The following is a 7500-nucleotide window of genomic DNA, read 5'->3' as shown; positions in this document are numbered from 1 at the left end:
GTCATTTATGACCCCAAGGAGTTTACGGTAACACTTTACTTTACGGATCGCTAATAAGGTGTTAATTTCATAGTAATTTCTCAGTAATTTCAGTCTAATTTTATGGTAATAACTGCTTGTTATTAGTAATAACAGCAAAATAACCATATGGTTTCCAGTGCAATTACACTATAATTTCTCATTAATAACAGCAAAAATAACCATACAGTTTCCAGTGCAATTATGCTGTACTGTAGTTTCTAGTTAATAGTAGGCTAATGGAAACAGCTACTGTGTCATCATAGTAGTTAGGTGGTAGGTATGCCAGTAACTAAACGGTATCAGCCGAAGTAGTTTCATACTAATTAGGCTACATCAGGGCCGTAATGTGCAATATTTCCTCTTCCTATGTTATTGCATAGAAACGACCACCCAAGCATCCTTGTATTATTTCTGCTTAATTACCTTGTAAACAATTGAGTATTTATATGGAAATAAGATAGAATCAGGGCCTTAAAATGCATTATCACCTATTCCACTCAATTTTATGGAAATTACATATTTTCATGGTCTTAAAATGTCTTATTTCTTATTTCCACTTTCCACTCAATTACTTAGTTATTATCATTTTTTAATACAATATAGACTAGCCCTACTATGAAGTGATTCAAGTACACAGACAAACACATTGTGTGCAAAACTTTGGTTTATTTTTCCAATCAGTTATGAGATTCATGTTCACTGATGTGAGGTTGTCAATGTCAATCTGCCACCATCCAGAGGAAGTCCTGTGAACACAAACAAACAAAGAGAGAGAAGTCAACTGCAAGACCGGTTTCACCACGTTTATTTTTTATGTTATCAATTCACCCATCGCTAAATTTGCTTCTGAAATGCAGTACCATGTTAAATGCACGTTGTAAATCTTCCTCAGGCTGACATCGTTGCTGATTTACAAAGGCAAACTCTAGCTAGCACCTAGCTTCAGTCATTGAAAACATGGTGGGGAGAGCTAGCTAGAACTAGTGGTTTCCATTGTAAATGTACCTCTGTAGGCTATGCCATTTCAGCACAAACACGGCTGATAAGACGTGTTTGCAATGTATACAGTTAAAATCCTTCAATGCTCAGAGACAAAATGAAAGCAGGTTAAAGCTAGAAGAACTTACATTAAAAGTTCGTTGTCAAGAAGCTTACCTTGCCTGGCTCTGCTGCACTGAAGTTAAAAACTAGCTCGCGGTGGCGGCAAGTCCTGTTGTTGCTAGGCAACGAAAGTTTGGTTACTGCAGAAACAGAAGCATCTCAATCAGTATACTTCTGTACTTCAAGCACACTCGTTCTAGTTGTACGCTGCCCGCTCTGCTTGCAGTATGGCTCAGAGACGCTGACGTTGTTTAATTGAGTACACTGACACACAAGGGTGGAGTTTGAGTCGTACAACAGAGTGCTTTCGCACGCAGGCAGCAACCAGGGTAACTTTCAAGGTGAGCTAAAATGGTCTTGATGTTGATTTCATCCACCTTCAATCGTCGAATTACTTTAGCCTTATGCAAACATGTTTTATGAGTTTGTGTTAGGTTTATGTTTGTTCTGGAATTGAAACGGCATACAGAAGTACCCTTTACGATGGAAACCACTAGCTAGCTCTGCCCACCATGTTTTCAATGACTGATAGCTAGGTGCTAGCTAGAGTTTGCCTTTGTAAATCAGCAAACGATGTCAGCCTGAGGAAGATTTACAACGTGCATTTAACATGGGTACTGCATTTCAGAAGCAAATTTAGCGATGGTGAATTGATAACATAAAAAAATAAACGTGGTGAAACCGGTCTTGCAGTTGACTTCTCTGTTTGTTTGTGTTCACAGGACTTCCTCTGGATGGGTGGCAGATTGACAACCTCACATCAGTGAACATGAATCTCATAACTGATTGGAAAAATAAATAAAGTTTTGCACACAATGTGTTTGTCTGTGTACTTGAAACACTTCATAGTAGGCTAGTCTACATTGTATTAGAAATGATTATAAACTAAGTATTGAGTGGAAATAAGAAATAAGACATTTTAAGACCATGAAAATATGTAATTCCCATAAAATTGAGTGGAATAGGTGATAATGCATTTTACGGCCCTGATTCTATATTCTTATTTCCATATAACTACTCAATTGTTTACAAGGTAATTAAGCAGAAATAATACAAGGATGCTTTGGTGGTCGTTTGTATGCAATAACATAGGAAGAGGAAATATTGCACATTACGGCCCTGATGTAGCCTAATTAGTATGAAACTACTTCGGCTGATACCGTTTAGTTACTGGCATACCTACCACCTAACTACTATGATGACACAGTAGCTGTTTCCATTAGCCTACTATTAACTACAGTACAGTATAATTGCACTGGAAACTGTATGGTTATTTTTGCTGTTATTAATGAGAAATTATAGTGTAATTGCACTGGAAACCATATGGTTATTTTGCTGTTATTACTAATAACAAGCAGTTATTACCATAAAATTAGACTGAAATTACTGAGAAATTACTATGAAATTAACACCTTATTAGCGATCCGTAAAGTAGTGTTACCGAGTTGGTAGTATAAACTATAGAAATACCACTATATAAATTATTTCTTGGGGTTCATTCAAATGTATTTACATCTTGCACATACTTGTCCCTCATCTAAAGCTAAAAGAATGTGAATTTGAACATTTTATTGTTTTGCTAAAAAATTGTCAAGCTTACATATGCATACGCTAAATATGATGTATGCCCTCATTTGCATATGTGAACATCAAAATACAAAGAACATCCAATACATTTTTTTTCTCTCATCATCAGTAATCAACTGAGAAAGTTTCATGCTGATATATATCATTTACATCTATCATTTAAGTGAAACTTTGGGCAACCAAGCTAAATTCTATCCATTGGGCCCATAGACTATATTTCTGCAATAAAACTTTAGGGTACTCAAAATTTCTGGGTTCATGAAATCACAAGATCAGAGAATATGGTAATTTACATAGACAAAACCATGTCTCAAACATATAAGCTTATGCACACTCAAAATTTCTCTGAAACTTTTTCTGGACATTGCAGCTGTAAACAGGTGTCTTCCATATGTATTAGAGCAAAGAAATGATTCAACTGATGCTTGAGCCTTTGTACAGCCAAATTCTGAAAACGCCATTGATTACTACACTGATGACTTATTTCCTCCCTTTTTGTTCATCAGGATGACCATTTCATATTCTCATCATATGTCTAGGACCACTGTGCCATGATACCAAAAAATATGGAGCAAATGCTACCTGGGTGCCCTCACAATATGCTTGGTTGGCTATCGCAGGGGTGCCCTATTTATTTATACACTATATTATATTTTAATACTATTACTATACTAATAAATGTTTATATTATGACTATTTTAGGTCTGCTGACCATGGCCTGCCCCAAGACACAAAATATAGAAACTAGAGTTTGAAAATTACTAAAACAATGGACATTATAATGTTGAGTATCTCGTGGATCCTCTCTGGGTCATAAATGACCCCACAGGTGTTTTGATGATAAATCCCATATAGATGGTCCAATCCTCACAAAAATCACTCACAGCATGCACAGAATATGGCGAACCGTGAGCTCAACAGCAGGGCCTTCAAAAAAAAAAAAAAAAATTGACAGGCTAGCGAACTGCATGATTCCAGCTTGAGAAGTTTACTGAATCTCCATGAATCTTAACAGTCTTGTAAAACCGAAACGGAATTAAATATAGGCTATAGGATAGGCCCTACATTTAGGAAATAAAAGGGAATGCAATACAAGGGATATAGTCTGTTTCCCCTTTACATGCACTAACTTAGTGTTTTCTTTTATAGGTTTTAGGTCAGGTAAGGGCACTGTAAGCTTAGGTCTATTCAGGGGTAAGTTAAAGCAGACAGGCGAATTTTAACATATTTCTTTTAAAAGACAAAACGCAGGCAAGTTGACAGACAGGACAGTGTGTAAAGTATAGTCACTAGGAAAGTTTACACGTGAAATACAAAGTAGCCTGCTATGACTGAACACCAACGATGCAATGGGGCACCTAAGTCACGCCCTTCTACTTCCGATCCATGGGGCTGGAGCTCTCAAAATTTTGAATTGGAGTTAACGGAGCGAGTCAAGCTAAATCCTCATCCCGTTTGGCATGTGCTCCGGATTTCACATATGATGACAGTGAATTTGAAGGGTTTGGATTTGCGTCGTAAGACCACTCATTTTCGACACGCAAGAAACGTTATTTTAGCTTTTGTGAAAAACTGTGTTAGAGACTACACGTGCGCCTCGCATATTTGACGTGAACCGAGGCACAGCCAACCCTACCGCTGCACCTCGGCTTAAGTGGCTGCACGTCGGACATGCGACGTCTGTTGTGTAGTCCAAATAATTACATATTTTTGCACCAACACAACTCAAAAATCGCTTGCCAAGTGAAGTCAACAAGCACACCATTGTTTTTTATTAATTCCGAGGCACAGCATATGTGTGATCAACAGGGAAATGCGAGGTGGATCGGGAAATAGCTTTGATCAGTCCATTACAGCCCAGTCAAAAGTTTTTGCGTTGCCAGCCCCATGAGCCGCCCGGAAGGGGTGGAGACTTACGTGCCCCATGCAAAGGCTGGTTGACTCCAGAATTAGCCAAACAGCATTGCTAATGATCGCAATTAGCATAATTCACACCTTTTAAATGGCGATCTCTCAAGAACTTAAATTTAGCGTTTTCACCACTACTGTCCACATTACAATGACATTAAACAACAATTGAAACAATTTTTAGCAGCAACTTACAATTAGAATTGAAGAATCTTTGCTGTTAGTTCCATGGCAAGCAACAGGAAATCAGTAGATTCAATACGAGTGTTCTACCTAATGTTAACACTAGGGGCAATCTAGAGCTCTAAACCCACAGGCAGCACAAGAGCCTTCACGAAGGCCAAAAGGTGTGTTTTTTTGTCCCGCCCTCTTCAAAAAAAAAACGTGATTGGTCAATTTCCCCATCACTCTCCAAACCAAAACACATAGCCAGAGCCAGCTTGGCCTTCGTGAAGTCCTGACCAATTCATGAGCCAGTTAAGCTTGCTTCAATAGAGATAGACACTTCTGATTGGATAGTATGGTTCAGTACAGTAACCCTTTCATTGCTAATGTGAATTTGACAGTAAACTTAAGTTTGGAACATAGATTAGTGAAAATGACTGTAGTAATAAATGTATTGTATTAAATTAAATGAGAGTGAGGAGTTTTTATGCATTCATATATTGTTTAATATATTTTTTGTTCTGAAATGTTATGGCCTTCTCTGAAGGCGTAGAAGGCCCTGAGGGTTCCCCACTGGAATATATACAAACCCCAACTCCGATGAAGTTGGGACGTTTGGTAAACAGTGAATAAAATCAAAATGCTATCATTTTCAAAACATTCAATCTATTCATTAGATGGAGAATAGTGAAAAGACAACATATTAAGTGTTAAAACTGAGAAAAAATATTGTTTTGGGGGACATATGTTCTCATTTCTAATTTGATAAATCCAACACGTCTCAAAAGAGTTGGGACGGGGACAATAAATGGCAGCAAATGTCGAGGAAGACTAAAAACAAAACAAAAGACAACACTTAACAGTTAAATACATTAACCGATGAGATGATTTTATATAAAAAAACAGTGTTAATTCCTATCTTGGACATGATTTCACCAGCTTAAATGGTGGGTGTATTCCTTGTCATGTTTTGCAATGTTTTCCTTTCTGTAGTGCTTACAGTGTGACAGGTCTTGACCAAAAACCCACCATTTTATCACCTGCTGGTCCTTATGATGGAGCCAAACTGTTAAAACATAGTAGAGAATGCAATTTGACCTTACTATGTGGCAGTAATTGAAGATCTCCCTTCAAAATATAATGCATGAGTGGCTTTTCATGCTGTTTAAAACTCATTTATACCATTCAGCACTGTATTTAACTCTACAGATGAGTGAGAACATCTTAACCAATGCACTACTGCACCCGCATGCCATCATGGAGGCTGACTTTTGAAGCTAGCACTAACACAAGTTGGATGGTCCATTTTTACTATAGCCCAGGATGTGCAATGCTCTATTATTGACATAAAGAATGGACTTCTACAACTTCTTCTGACTTCTGTAAGCAAAGGACAGTTTCCCATGTCTTCTGGGTCTATTTCAAGTGAGCTCAGGTGCTTAGGAGAATGTGTCCCCTGTATCATTTTCATGAATTAAGCATTCTTAATATGGACAATTTTCAATAGCTCTAATTCCTGGAGTGCTAGAGTGAGACTACAGCCAATATATATTTCATGATGTCATGAACCTATACAATGATTTTATTAACAAAAATATGTCTTGTATACACTCAATCGTGGTAAATCAAAGGGAATTCAAAAATGTATGTAATAACTATGGTAATTATTCCCTTTTCATCTTTAATTCTGAGTGACTCAGCCTCTCTGTGATGATCTTATACCTGGACACCTATATTGTCCGTCAGTACAATTCATTTTGAAATGTTCTTCTTTGTTGTTTTATCTTATTTGGATGTTTACTAAATTTCACTGATCCCCGTCCCAACTCTTTTGAGACGTGTTGGATTTATCAAATTAGAAATGAGTACATATGTACCCCAAAACAATATTTTTTCTCGGTTTTAACACTTAATATGTTGTCTTTTCACTATTCTCCATCTAATGAATAGATTGAATGTTTTGAAAATGATAGCATTTTGATTTTATTCACTGTTTACCAAACGTCCCAGCTTCATCGGAGTTGGGGTTTGTATATTGACAAACTCCTAGAAGGTCAAGTTTTTCTGATGAAAATTGCAGAAATGGTGTATGAAAATATGTGCCCGGGGTCATAAATGACCCGTCAGTCGCTTTATGGTCAAGCAGATATGTTCTACTGGGACAAAGAAAATGTTTGGTTTAAACTTCGGCACAGCCTTTTATGGCCTCGACCAGCAGCAAACCCAGTGAGGCGGGTCAATCATGCCGTTTTGTTATACTCTATGTCAGACCAAGCTTCGAGATTTGAAAATTGATGACAATCCAGCTAATAACTTATAGTTGTTTAAAACTACCAGGAAGTCCCTTTGTAGCTATAGTATTGAGTCACTTTAGCAGTTTCATATGGGGGTAGGCTCTGTAAGCTGAAGGATTCAGGGATAGGAACGGAATGTCAGACATTTACAGAATTCTGAAAGGTTATTTCGAGTTGAGCATTCCATGGAGCACATCACCTCTGGGTTCATGGGACTCTGACATTTACCTTGTCTGCTGAGTCAGGGTCATCATAGAGAAACACATGGATCAAAAAAATCCTAAACATGTGTGTGTGTGTGTGTGTGTGTGTGTGTGTGTGTGTGTGTGTGTGTGTGTGTGTGTGTGTGTGTGTGTGTGTGTGTGTGTGTGTGTGTGTGTGTGTGTGTGGTATATTGAGTTTTGTCCATGTTTTTTCTTCCTGT

This window comes from Engraulis encrasicolus, chromosome 15 (genome assembly GCF_034702125.1).
Source record: "Engraulis encrasicolus isolate BLACKSEA-1 chromosome 15, IST_EnEncr_1.0, whole genome shotgun sequence".
Taxonomy (NCBI): domain Eukaryota; kingdom Metazoa; phylum Chordata; class Actinopteri; order Clupeiformes; family Engraulidae; genus Engraulis; species Engraulis encrasicolus.
The sequence above is the reverse complement of the archived record's forward strand: the minus strand, read 5'-3'. Positions refer to the sequence as shown.